Source organism: Atheta coriaria, unplaced genomic scaffold, assembly GCF_025399875.1.
Source record: "Atheta coriaria isolate IRGN ID8LTWV9N9 unplaced genomic scaffold, Caltech_Dcor_3.1 hic_scaffold_16_pilon, whole genome shotgun sequence".
Lineage (NCBI taxonomy): Eukaryota > Metazoa > Arthropoda > Insecta > Coleoptera > Staphylinidae > Dalotia > Dalotia coriaria.
The window spans coordinates 513,932-529,075 of record NW_027045458.1 but is presented as its reverse complement, the minus strand read 5'-3'; the positions used below and the strand labels follow the sequence as shown (position 1 = coordinate 529,075).

Here is a 15,144-nt window from a genome sequence, read left to right as displayed (position 1 = left end):
ATGTATATGACGCATAATACTGTGTCCACGATTGTGGCGATGAGTGTAGCCGGCAAATCCTTTCTCTTTTATAGACAAATTGTGCTTAGGTGTATGTGTGTGAGTGCAGCGCGTGTTTTGATGCGCGCACAAATTTAACAATGGACAGAAACCGCACACAACAAAAGTAAGCAAAATTTTAAAACTTGCATGTAATGCATAGAGCGCGTCGCATCGGGGAATAAACAATATGCAATGTGTACACACATTCATAATCTATTGCGTAGGCAACACAAAATACGAAATAAGTATATAGAATATTAATATAGTATATTAAGCATCAGAATTACGTTAAACAACGTGTTAGTCACGAGATTTATTAAACGTGAGCAGCAGAAATCTATACGTAATCACCAATTAAATTTTATAGGAAATAAAAATAAAAAATTGCAATTTACAAGAGTATGCAAATCAATTACATTATTGCTTAATGGACAATCCCAGAAAATCTCGAGCATATCTAAAGTGAAGTGTAGTTCAAAATAATGAATGTTCTAATACCTTAAACAAACAACCATTGACTATAGTCTAACCAAAACATATAATGTATTTGGCTATGTTAAAACTATGAAAAAAGATTTATCGCTTAACATCTCGACTTGATGCTTAACATTATTTGTTATTTATGGTGGCGTGCATTACAATGACAAAGCGGAAATCGTGCGATGTTTCGCTGTTTGCATCATGTAGGCGTTCAATTACTACCTTATCAAAATATTTAATAAATAATCTCTAGTATAGCAATAAAATGTCAATTCTATTCTATGGATTATGCGTAGACTTGAATGTTGGCATTAAGTGCGTGTCAGACAATATATTTTGTAGCCCATTAATCTATTCCACTGTGGTTTGAGTTTGATTGTAAAATATCCCTCTTTTATCGCGTCGTATGCGCACGGTGTCGTATGGTGATATTTGATATTACAACATTTGCGCCGGTAGCATAAAAGCCGTTACAAAAGGATACGTATGAACAAGTATGCATACAATAAATAAACGGATACACACTCACAAACCATTTAAGGCGACGCGGGACACCGGCAAAAGACATCTTCAGAGAAGTGTGGCCGAAAATATTTCATACGTTGTCATAACCTAACCTAACATTCAAATCCAGCTGCAGATGGTAAATATAACCTCAAAATGCGTAATGCAATCATTGTACAATATGCGATTCGCTGATAGACTTATTTGCAATCAGAGAACTAACAATACTCGTAAATTGGTAGTAAAAGCCATGGCCGGTTCAAATGTAAGCATAAATATTTATGCGTTTTATGCGCGGCGTGAGTTTTACTAGTCACAGTCGCGTATCGCGCCACTTTATAAGATGCGCACCGCGAATGATTCGTTTATGCGTTTACAAATGCATTATCAACATTTTAATGACAATTCGGTTGTAAAATCATAGTGATCAGCGATTGCAAATAGAGCTAAACGACGATTCATCTAGGAAATGAAATGTAATTCCGTATAGACGACAAATGAATGAATATAAAGAATGTGTAGCGAAAATGATTGTTAAATTATATGGTGTGCAACAAGCGAAATAGTATTATTTGAGAGTTTATAGTATAAGCCCGGATCATTCAGTTTTGCATAAATTATTTACTCCTTGAAATTCTTCTTTTCTCTTAGACTTTGGCTATCCACTTGTAATAAACATTTTACAATTGGATATGTCTTTACCAAATAGAAGACGAAGTAAAATCCTATAAATATCAACCTAAAAATATGCGTACACGTCAATGAGCGCCAGTTGCCGTTCATCCGGCAAATTAAACGTTGATGTTGATAGTATAAAACGCATTTTAATGCGCGTCCGATGCAGTATTCGATTATTTTTAATAAAACGGCAGCCGGTGCGGTGCTTTCAAAATAAACGCAGACGTGATTTATTACCCATTGCGCGCTTATTAAATGAGCTTTTACGTGGCTGACGACCGACAACGTCAAATTAGGTATACCTAAACGCACACACAAAAATATTACTAAACACGACCCCATTCGGGTTTTCATTAACAGCCAATCCTCAATAGGTGTTGAAAATGTTTTATTAAAGGAAATGTGCGGTGTGCTGAGTTGAAGTTTCCTAGTAAAGGAATAATAATTAACACGTCACGTAAGATATCGAAGATATATATGACTGGTGATAGTGAAACTTCTTAACTTTAGGAAGTTTCATCTGTGGGATCGGTAATTGAAGGTGCAAAATGTTATAATTGATGTGTGTTAAAGACACGATGTTTATTATCACGAACAATGTTTATTAAGAGTCTTGAAGAAGTATATAGTTAAGAAGTATTAGCCAGAAGAATAGTTAAGAACTGTAGTGTGTGTAGAGGTGTCGCTTGCGAAGTAGTAGAATAACTGACCTTCTAAACCCTTGTCACTCACCAGCAACCCTTCAGGTTTGATGGGTGGTGATAGAGAAATTTGAAGTAGGAAGAAGCGATAATTTGATTGTGAAAGTCTGGCGGTGACATTGAAGAGGAAGGTTGACCATCAGTTTTTGGGAGTCGAGCCGGACCATCTGCTACTGACACTAGATTACAGCGTGCCAAACCGTCCGGAAGAAACTCGGGGGTTAGGTTTTCAAAGGGAGTGGTAAAGTAATTAGAATTTTGGGAATTTTATACGAAGAATTATGGCATGCAATATAGATGAAGAAAGTTATAGAGTGCATACAATATAGATGAAAAGAAAATTAAGATATAGATAGATAGAATAGAATTAGAATAAGCGTTGGGTAATGATCCCCACCATCAATTTCACGTTCTCGTCTGCGTTAACTACGTAAATTGCCGCGAGCAGGTGTGACAATTACGACCATATATCGCAAGTACAAGTTCAGTCAATCAACTTAATCGTATCAATTACTCTTTGTAATTCATTAATCGCTCCTCGACTATTTTGGTTTTAACTTCTTAGTAATAAAAAAACTTACATTTCAGGAGTTTCGTGCAAAAAGAAAGAAATTGCGACTTACCTGAAACAAATAAAAATAATTATTAATTTAAAGTATATTATACATCATAAAGATAATATTTGTCATTCTAAATTATTTGGAAAAGTAAATAAAGTTAAAGGCGATTATTTTTAAAAAATTGTGATTTTTTTCTATATTACCCTAATTTGTTTTGCTCTCAACAAGCAAATGTTTCCCCTCTCATGATTTTTATTCAAGAGCCCCGGAGTAGCTCATCCCGATGAGATTACTTCGTCGAGACAGGCAAACATTAATGAAATTGCAACCCGAAGCAAATGCGAAAACGCAAACAAAAACGAACTGTTTTATTGGCTAGTAAAGCCAAAACAAATAAAACCCTGTTCGAGGCATATATTTATGTCGAAATAATCAAGATATTACCTAGCAAAACTTTTTCTGAAGAAAACCAGACAAATTATATTAATACTCGGAAAAATACAACAGAAATGAAATAAAGAAAAGACGCGCAAGAATAAAATTCAATTTTGTTCTCTGCCAACGTTTGTCACATCCGCGTATAACGAAAAAAGTTTTACTTGTCTCACTTTCCACTTATCTCATTTTGTACAATAAAATACTTCCGGATTTTTCTCATTGGGGATTTGTACAAAAAACGTCGCAAAATAGGAGAGAAAAAGTAAAGCGGAAAACGAATGCAATCGGTCGAAGTTGGAGTTTAAGCACTCACCTAATTCGGAGATGATGGTTTTCAGAGGTCGATCCCCATCGGCGTTCACGGCGTCCACGTCGACGCAGGCATCGTAGAAATATTTCAATTTCCATTCGATGGTGCCGCGGGACAACGGCAGCGGCAGGGTCGATATCATCTCACGAATTCGCACAGCTTCTGCAAGCGTACAAAAAGAAAACTTCAAATATTTGGAGGTACTTGCTGTAGATTTATTAGGCAAACATAATATAAAATAAAAGGGGTGTTTTATGATAAAATTGAATATTTAAAGCTTTTTTATGTTCAAACATTTCCTTTTTCGCATTTTCACGCCTTGATAACGAAATGTTTCTGGTGTCGGGAAACATAAATTATTGCCCGGGAAATTTCTATCGTTTCGCCCTCGAATGCACTCGTAAAATGCTGTCGCAGAATGGAAATATGACCCACTTTTCGTCTCCACCTGTTTTTTTTATTTAATATCGCTTGAAAATCGTGTTTTAAAGCTCTTATCAATAGAAAAATAAATTTCGCTAGGCGGAAATAATTTAAATCACGTTCGCTGGACATGCTCATAATTGTTTGGGCAAATACAAATGATTAGATGGTTATCTCATTGTCTATTACTTGAATGACTCCGGCAGAGATGCGAAGATTCGATTAAATGCTGTTTGCTCACGCGGCGCAATATGTAAATATAAACGAAAAGGTGAGCGCCAAGATTTCCTCGATTTCCTCGTAATCGCTTTCATGCGCGCGTGTCAAACGAAATTATGTAAATTTCCCTACACCCGGTTGACGCTAAACGTGAATCCTTACAGAGATAAAATTATTCACGCATAAATAACCACAACACATAAAAAATTGTTTTGAATGAATATAGGTAGGTAATTTATTTATTTTTGCGCTTCATATGGCGCCTATCGAGTCAAGAAGTTAAAAATACGAATAAATTTTGTATAAAAAATTAAAAATAAAACATTGTGTAAACGTAAACGTAAACAAGAATGATAAATTACCTTGTTGTTCGACTTCAACTCGTCGATTCCACTTGCTGCGCTCGGGTGGTAGTTCGCGCCCTTGTAACCAACCCCCGCACGCCCACTCGCGTACATTACAACGCTCAGATGATTCGTCTAAATATTGTCTGACCTGAAACAATAAAAACATAATTGAAAACAGTTTATAGGCTTTATTATAAAAATAAAATAAATTGGATCGTGGGCTTCTTGAGAGATCAAGAAGAAAAAAAACGAAACCCTTGATGCCTTCATAAAACACTTTCTCTCATTTTCCGCCGAAAACCGAAATCGATTCGACTTTCGAACCTTATGAAATAAGCACAAAGCGAAGCCGCCGAAGATGTTGAACTGGAAGAATGTAAAGAAAGCGAAATGCGAAGGTTGCAGAAAGCAGACGAAACAAGATGATCGTTATGCGGATCAAGTCAAGTGCAAGTTTTTATTCTTATTTATTAATAAAAAACCGGACCATAATGAAAGTAAAGATTCGTTGATATTTTCTATTTAAAGGCCAAAATGAATTCAGTGATTTATGAGCTGTTGACGTAATAATTTTGTGCAATTTGTCCGCGATCGAATTAGACTTTATCAAGTGCAGTGAAAGTGTGATTTACGTCGAAAACAATTAATCTGGCGACGCGTTTACATCCACGAGGCATGTCTGCGCTGTCAGAAACATGCTCTCATAACGATGGCATTAATTAGTCGTGACATCGAGCGTGACTCAGCTTCAGTTGTACGTTTTCGTAAAACTTTGGATACTGATGTTTGGGATGCCACAAGTGCCATCAAAATTGAATTAACGAAATTATAAATAAACAATAGTAGAAAAATAGAAAAATGATTTTTTGAAACCCTATAAATCCGCAGTGCAGTGTTCTGAAGGTTTCTCTTCTACCGCGTGTAAACTGCACATATGATTTTTTACAATTGCGAATATCTCGTAAACTAAAAAAGATAAATAGGATCTGATCGCAGCGTCTTAATCTACGGACTATTCTCTATAAGATAAGATAGTTAAAACGAAAATCTAAGAGATGAAATTTTAATTCTTAAGAAAAAATTGCCAAGGGGCTAAAAGAGACTAAGAGACTAAAAAGAGATAGCAACCAACGAATTGCTGATTATGTAAGATTGGAAAATTCTCTATCAGATAAAAATATAAAATAATAATATTTCCAATAGTAAAAGTCTAAAAATGTGGCTAAAAGTGCTAAAAGTGACATTTTCAATCGCGAATATCTTGTAAATTAAAAGTAGCTCCTCTTTCTCTTGGAAAAGTTGCCCTCCACTTACGCCATACTAGCAAGTTCCATTTACTTTTGAATATTATTCAATATAAAATTCATTTTTGTGCTAGTTTAATAGCTATACACCTAATTATAAAATTTAATCGTTTATAACTAATAAGTACTTATTTATCTTAGTATCAAAATTACAGGTTACTGTAGGATTTAATTCTTAATCAACTCTCTCACAAATAATTGGTTTTTGGGTAAATATAAATTTATATAATTAATTATTAATCTCATTCTATGCTAGGTAATATATAATAATAAGTAATAATTAAATAATTTATTTCAATGGGAGACTCTGTAACCACTCCTCCCTCTATGCATTTTTTTTATAAAATCTAAAACAAGTTGCACATCATTTAAACGATGTGCATAAATTAGCGTAAGATATTACGTCTTCGTTTTTAATGGCATGCATAACTTAATGACTTCCTACTATTGTTCGTAACCTTGACGAACTCGTAAAGTCAATGAACAATAAAAATTAAAAGCCCATGCATGCAGAGAGAGCGCCTCCAAGAATTTACATCAGCGAGTGGAATCGTGAATTTTTGCGAATAAAAAATCGATAAATCTAAAACGGGAATTGTGTTCCTGCTAAAACGCGCACGAAACCGAAAAAAAGCGAATCAGCAACGAGAAGAATAAACAGCGCAAAGATGAGAAAGTTTACGCGCTAAACGAAGTGAAACTTTTGTTCCGCGCGTATTTAAATTTAAATTGAATTTAGCGTGCTTTAATTGACGCTTCTAATTGATGTTAATTGAATCGGCTATTATTAGTGTCATGAACACTCTGTATCCAAACATACAGTGAAAAGATGTCAAAACATTATTTCGTCATTGTGCGCATAATTAATAACTGTCATTAATTAAATTTATTGATCAGATAAACATTCGGAATTTTGATTTTTCGGAATTTTGTATTAATCATGGAGGTATGTCGCTGCGAAGAATATAAAGAGCCGGTGAGGAAGATAAAGATATTCACGTTGTGCACGTTATTGCCGCAGATCGAACGCGTCAAAGGTAATTATAAACGCCGGCTAGTTTTTTTTTTCTTCCTAATGTATAAGTATATAAATATATTATGCAGTCACAGAGTTGGACATATAAAAATAAATTTCTCTGCAAGCATTTCCTTCCTTTTGTGGCGTTTCGTGCCTAATATGTTGCGCATTCGTACATTTATTCAGCAAAATTCTTCGCTAATGCCGTGTGAGGCCAAATATGCTATAAATTAAGAATGTCTTCGCAACGCAAAAATAAAACTCGTTTTTGTTAGCGCAGAAAAAAAATATCTATATAAAGACAGGGTAAGGTTAGTCAAGTGTCAAGTCTTGGCTACAAAAAAATTACTTTTACGATAACAAGCGGAATATTTACATTATTAATCAATTAATCGGAAACTATTAAAGTTATTCTAATGAATTCTTCAGAAATTTGTTAAATAGTTAATTCCAAATAAAATAAAATGAAGATTGTACTTAATACGCTGTGATTTTATAATTTAAAGATCAATTTAAATCTACTTTAAAAATACAAACGGATTGCAACTTTAATTGTTTATAATTCCTGTTGAAATTGTGCAATCAACAAAATCTTTGCGTAAATCTTTGGCGTAAAATGTATCTTAGAATAAAGTTATAAATTATCATCTTTATAGCAAGAATAACATTTGAGTTAATTACAAATAACTAAGCCTAATGCACTATTGTCACAAAGTCCTTCAATATAGTAACAATAGTAGATGAAGTTAATAGTTCATTAATCAAAAACTAATCAACATAAATTAATAATTTCTTCAAAAACCTATTGAATAATAAATTCTAAAACAAACTATACAAAGAATTTATTGATATGTAGTTTTAGTCAAAAGTTACAGCGGATTTTGTTTTAATTTTCCTAATTTTCTCAAAATTCAACTTGAGTAATCTATTAAATAATCTAATCAACAAAACTTTTATTCGGATAAATTTGAAATTGATTTCTATATCTATTTCGGAGAAAATCATAACTTCAACATAAATAATTATAGAGTAATTAATTGATAACTACTATTGCATTTAAAGTAAACGTCACTCATAATCCAACATAAATTTCAAATTAATTTTCATCCTAAATCTTCAAGGTAAAAGATGTAAATTTAATTTGCGAATAATTAATTCTTGCTCAAAACCACTTGAATGTTGAATATCCATGTAAAATGTAAATAAGCGAGAAAACGTTAACTAGAATCCATGCTGTCGCACTGTCGGACAGGCGTTTACTGTTTCCACCATCAAAGCGACGCTTTTTATGCCTGCTACCACTACCTTTGGAAACGAAATTTAATTACACCGCTACGAATGAAATTTGCTCAGCGCTCGAAAAAGGACATAGAGTACAAATGACAAAAAATAAATTGGAATGGATTGCGATGTTACATCACATTTTCCAACACGGATTCCGCAAATGCAAATTTAATCCGAATCAATATCAATCAAGGAATCAAGAAACTTTAAACTCTTAACGATCTGAAAACAATAGTGAAGGTTTTGTTAAAGTTGTGCTCAAGTTTGTTAAGCTTTCCCAACTTTGACAAGTTTCGCATTGTTGAGAACTTTACGCTGAGTATTTCACGTCTCGTTTTCTTTGTCTGCTGCATTTATTTAATTTAAATACATAACAAGAAACACGTCCGTAAATCGTGAGGCTTCTTGCAGTTATCAAAACCTTGCATCAATTAGACACAGCAACATTAAAGCGGAAATATATTACTTTAGAGCCGCCGCAGTCATTTGACATTAATCAAAAGAAAGTTTTACTTGTTAAAAGTTACAGCGGCATAACTCCGACATAATGTATTGTTTTCATGTGTTTGCTTGTTTGCAGTGCCTGAAAATGTTATAATCGACATTCGAAACGTGCCAATCTCAAATGTGCGCGACCCACGCCGAAATAAACCTTACATTTTCCCGGCAACAATAGAATCTAATCGCGTTGTGCCAAATAATTGGATTCCTGTTATCCACGGAACAATATCTACTAAGTATTTATCAATATTAATATTTTGAACATATTTTAAAATTAAAAATAATTAATTTCAGATTAACCTACGCGAATAAAGCCTTGTACTGCCGAATTTACTAAATTTTACTTGAAAATAAATAAATACACATTGACTGTATGCAACCTTATAAGCAGCTGTACACAAAGGTAACGCAGTGTATAACATGTTGCCTATAGTAAAATGACTTAAGCTTACCTGTGTAGCTGCGCGCAGACATGACTCAGTGTTGCAGACTTGAAACCGGTGCGGCGTGGCGGGCCAACATGCCGATAATACAATGACGACAATCAGCAGCAGGAAAGCAAACAGTGCTAAACCGCCGACGTAATATAGGCCATGCTTAGTAAGGCCGCTTTTATCACGCAGCTTTTGTTCAGTTTTCGTCCAAAACAAGCGGCCTTTACTCTTTTCTTCCAGACATGGCTCGCTTTCCTCATCGGCGGTTTTGAACGCACCGTCAACTCCGTTTTGTTCCTTCTGCGGGAAATTTTCCTCGGGCATTGTTAAAATTCAAAAATTTTTATGCGTTATCAAAAAGTCACTTAAAATATTTTTTAAAGCAATATTTGTAGTGTTATCAGTCGAAGTCGGAAGCACTCTGCTGAACAATCACATCTTATCGACTTTTATTTCGTCCCACTGTGTTTGTTAAAATTGTGCTAATGTTAAGTCACGGTTGACAATCGCACTTGTCAAGATTAGCCTGTTTGTTGTCGATTCCCAAAGCGTTGAGCGCCCGCATTCAACGACGTTTGATCCGTAAGCGCGCACAATTGACTGAAAATTCCGTTTTGTTCGGTTATATCTGTAACAAACGAAATACGAATGAAAAAAAAAACATTAAAAATCACTTTGGAGTGTTTGAGGAAGCGAAGAAACACGCAAACATGCAGGATGAATAATGAAGCAGGAATAGACGTGTGCAAGTAGGAATGAAAAAATAAATAGATGGGTGTCGAACGGCTGGACGCAATGTGTTAACACACACGTCAGGGAATTCTTTTCCCGATTCGATGGAGCGTTTGTTCCGTTCCACATCGTTCAATCCAATTAGTTTAAATTGTGCAATATTTAACTGAATTCTCACCTTGAATAAGAGTTTAAACCGTGAAAATCGAAACTGTCTTTAAATGTTTATTTTGAGTAAAAACTCACATGTTATGCACACAAAAGTTTTATAACGACGAATAAAATCACTAAAATACTAGTGTAAAGGTTATCACTAACGAATTTGGCCTATTGTAATGAATTATCACATGATAAAGATTATGAAATTATCAAAATAATCGAAAATTCACTCGAAATTCAACGTTAATCAATTAATAAAAAACGATATGAAAAGATTTTATTTATCGACCTAAGCAAAGCCTCGAATTGTATACAATGTGCGCTCATTGAAGTACTTACAGCTTATTGTGTTTGCTCCATCAAGCGCAGCACGACCACGTTCAATGCTTAATTTATTAAATTGTTTACGTTCCTCTATCTTCTGCGCGCCCTGATCCTCACGAACATAAATTACAATTTATACCAATAATACAGTTTCAATGGCAGCAGACGTAGGATTTAAAATATTATTTCGAAGCAAATACTTGGATAATAAAATAATTCATGTTGGGAAATTGTGGAAATTTCATTAAAGTGCAATTTGTCGAAAGTAGAGTGAAAAGGGTGAAATTATGCTACTCCCACTTCGGGGTGAAGATGAGCGCGAAGTAGCATTCACCACGTCACTAAATTACGCTTTGGAACTTGCAGCGTGGGATGTTCGGGTGTAGATGAATGGGGCTGAAATGAAGCCGGGTGGCGAGGCGGTGAGTGATTTGCGACTGCGAGCGCACAAACATCAAGTAAACAGATTCCAAACAAATTGGAAATTGAGTGCTTGCAAAATGTTCAAACTCGGATTAAACTAGTTTCGAGAATGTGCTTTCAATGTCTAGGCAGTAAATTATTATTTTGACACATCACTAATTCCAATACTCTGGAAATACATTTATAATCAAATTAATTACCTACTAAAATATTAACCGATACTTATCATTAAATTAAAACCAGAAAATGTGAAATTTTGAAAAGAAAATTTCTGTTAACATATTAATAACTCCTATACTCTGGGAATAAACCCACGACTCTCAATTTACCCACTGAAATCTTAACTGATTGTTATCATGAAATTAAAATAAGAAAATGGAAAATTTAACAAAACGTTTTAACGTTTTTACTTGGATTTGCTTTGATTACTAAGAAAAGAAAATTTCTACGAAATGCACAGCTTAGTTTTCTCACTTGGCTGGCAGTTAGTTAGCGTTTATTTGTCTTCCTAATGTGTTACCAACTTGAAGACGTAAGAGGAATGTTCACGCTCCTCATACCTTACGGTAGCACTCGATTGTCACATCCAGCCAACAGTCATGCTGTCACGCACGATGAAACACACGAGACTCGCCTTTAAAAAATACTACCCATGTTCCAAAATACATATACATGTACCTACATCCAAACATAAATTCATCCAACTCATCATCATACACACAGGGCCGTCGAGAGCCAGCGTGGGCCCCGGCAATCGTTTTTGCTTATTTTTTTGTGTTTGTGATTTAAGAGCGATTAGCCGGGCCCCAGGGAATTTACCCCAGTTCCCCCACCCCCCTCTCATCGGCCTTGCAGGTAGGTAGTACGTGATAAATAAAAAACTTGTTTACAGTATAAAGTAAAACAAAAATATTTCATACAATTGAATTATGTTATAATTAACAATCGACGCAAAATTAACAATCTGTGCTGTTTAGTTAAAAGATACTTACACGAGCATGATGGATCTGTCTTAATGATGAGAATCAACATGGGGGATATATATGCGATTAATTTAGCAACCGACACCAAACACAACGCGGAGTGGAAAATGTTATCAAATCCACTATCACGTGACTTGTAATATACATAACAAACGCGATCAAAAACCGGCATTTCCGAACATTCAACAAATTACTATAGTCGCAAAGTAGGTACAAATAAATAATCGATTGATCTTCGAGTATTACACAAACTTAGAATATTGAAGTCCGAATAAGCGATATACCTAAGTCTCTCAAAACACGATTGGATTAACCAGCGACCGGCACGAAACTGACTGCAATTCACCGATAGTGCATGCAGAAACTGCGTAAACAACGACGGGACAGTGTATGATAAGAAAGCAAGAGGTGCGCAAAGACGACCTTGTGCGCGAATTTGCAATAGGCACATTACCTAAACTAGACTTCGCTGCATGCAGCAAGTTGATGCGGCGTTAGGATACAGCGCGTGGGACACCTGCGTTAAAAACGTTGTTTACACCGAATCGCAGATTACAGCATTGTATACAAAACTATTCTCGTGCCCACATTTGTTGATAAATATAAAAATAAGCCGTATAACTTGTTTTTATGATTTTTAGTGCATCCTAGTGCCATCTATGAATGCGGCAGATACTAGTCGCACAATTTAGACTATTGAATGAAATCAATAATTAATGTTTCCGACGATTTTTGCAAGCTGATATCATCTAAACTAAAAGAGATAGCAACCAAAAATTTGTAGATTATGGAAGATTGGAAAATTCTCTATCAGATAAAAATTTAAAATAATTAAATAGGGTAAAAGGTCTAAAAACACGACTGAAAGTGCGAAAAAGGCAATTTTTCAATTTATGACGATTTATTTCAATTGTGAATATCTCGTAAACTAAAAGAAATAAATAGGATCGAATCGCAGCGTCTTAATCTACGGACTATTCTCTATACGATAGGATAGTTAAAACGGAAATTTGAGAGATAAAATTTTAATTCATAAGAAAACCCCCCTCTCACTGGCTTGATGCTAAACATCTAAACATGCTGGTTGTCCCATTTTCCGTCCCGAGTTAATATCAGTACAAACAACACACTACGAAGATTAATTATGTGTACTAAATGTGTTGGGCGTGCAGTAATTGCGTATTCGTATCCGTATGCAATGCTTCATCGTCTCTGCCGGCGTGATTTAACGCACTGAGCATAGACAACTGTCATACCGACACGTTGCGCACACAACTCACACGGCATCACACGAGTAAGATGGATACGCGCGCGCGACAAGCGACGGGGAAATATCTCGTGCGCTCTGGTTGTATAATCACAATCCATTACATCTAGCCCACGGTCAAGGTTATCATTATTTTATGCTAATTTAATTATATCTCTTGATTTGACGCCTACGAGGCGTCAAAAATTCAAACTTGAACTAAACTTGATGTAAACTAAGCAAAAATGATCGAAAGGATTATTAATTGTTTATTACTCCGGGATTTGATTACATAGCAAATGTTCAGGGATCGTAAACAATAAAATATTGTATTACAACATTAAAGATGATATTAAATTACGTTTGTTTATGTGAAGAACTGGATGTGATCCAAATTCACAAAAGAATAAATCTCATTTTAACTTTTTAAGAATATTTTACGTAAAAATTAAATTAAAAATGGCTAATATTTACTTTATAAACAATTTTGTTTTTTATCTAATCTAAAATTAAATTTAGCTCGGCATACCCTATAATTCGACCTCTTTGTGATCCTCCGCGTTTTATTACTCTTTACTTATTCTCATTGCACACAAAATTTGAATATATCTTCGATTTCTCTACCCTCTAAATGTCTAACTTAACCAATATCGGTTTTCTTTTCTTTCCATTTCACTTCCGACGTGAGATGAAAACCAATCAAAAATTTGGTGACTCAAGTATCAATTATACTTTCAAATTAAAGCAACCCACCAACATAATGTCAAAAATCAAGAATCTAAATAATTGGATATTAAATTTCAGACCCTACTGCTCTGGTACTTACGAATAGCGTAATAAAATGTGAAGACGGTCATAAAGTTCCACATACACATGGTAGACATGATCCTCATGATCTCTTTACATTGAACGACCGGCATACTGAGCACTAAAGTAATGTATTATCGGATATTATCACATTTTACACAATCTGGTATACGAATCATTCGAATCATCGATTTAACATGCAACGCACGCGTCACAAGAATTTTATTAGACTCTGACTGAGTTGTGGTGTGTTTACATTTGCATAGAAAACCCATAGTAAAACCCATGGTAAACGGTATACCATTGAATAAAAATTAAGTATTCATTAAAGTCTACTAAGTATGCAGTAAATAAATGTGAGGAACAAATTTAAAGCACCAAATTTTTATATTTTTTTACTTTTAATGCTGAGTTCACACTCTTTTTTTTTTTAATATAACCCATTCGTGTTACTTTTCATTGATGCCGCAATTATCTCCACTTCACTATAATTTTTTGTTTTAATTTTTAGTTTCATTCAGGTCGTTCATTCACTTTTGTTGTGCTCACCTTGAACTCATTATAAAAAAATTAATAAAACTGAATTCTTTTATAAAATACACGAAAATCTTCAAGTTCAGTCAACTGGTCGAAGGTATATGAACCTTAAATACTCCCAATTATCAGTTAACTGCAATCGCTGTAGTTACAGATGAGTTTCAATTGAATTCAGATGTTCGCTGCTTGAATGCAATTTGTGCAGCTCTGGCGCAGCGCTACGAAACCGACAATCAACATAATCAAGTCTCAATCAGACGCAATCTTGATTCGAATGCCGGGATCCCAAATAGAGCAATATAGAACTGAATTAAATGACCGCGCGAACAATCGTTTCTAGTCGAGGCGACTAGTCTACTCGCTAATGGCAATGATGGCACAAAGTGGAACGTGAATGGAATTAGGTAACATGTAGCGATGGCAATGGAAGTTTACTTCCAAAAGCGACAATTGCAATATCCGGCAATAGGCCGGCTGAGAGCCTGCTATGATAATTATGTCGGTTTTGTTTACAATCTTCTAATTATATATTCAAATGCTTAACTTCATTTCTACGGGTAAATATGCATTGAAAGTTAAAGGTTTTATTTTATTAGTTGTCATCAATTTTTGTAAAAATTCCTTTTAATTGATCGCGTGATCAGTTCAATCAGTTCCAACATGTTTTGATGATCCAAGCATTTCAAACAC

At 34.6% G+C, this 15,144-nt stretch overlaps 1 long non-coding RNA gene across 1 annotated transcript; it reads left to right on the top strand.

Annotated features, from left to right (window-relative positions):
* Positions 1-6,867: 6,867 nt before the first annotated feature.
* Positions 6,868-9,587, top strand: LOC135802183 (uncharacterized). Its single transcript, XR_010550518.1, has 4 exons — positions 6,868-7,043; positions 8,889-9,045; positions 9,104-9,212; positions 9,270-9,587. It is a non-coding gene; the product is annotated as an uncharacterized lncRNA (long non-coding RNA).
* Positions 9,588-15,144: the final 5,557 nt, after the last annotated feature.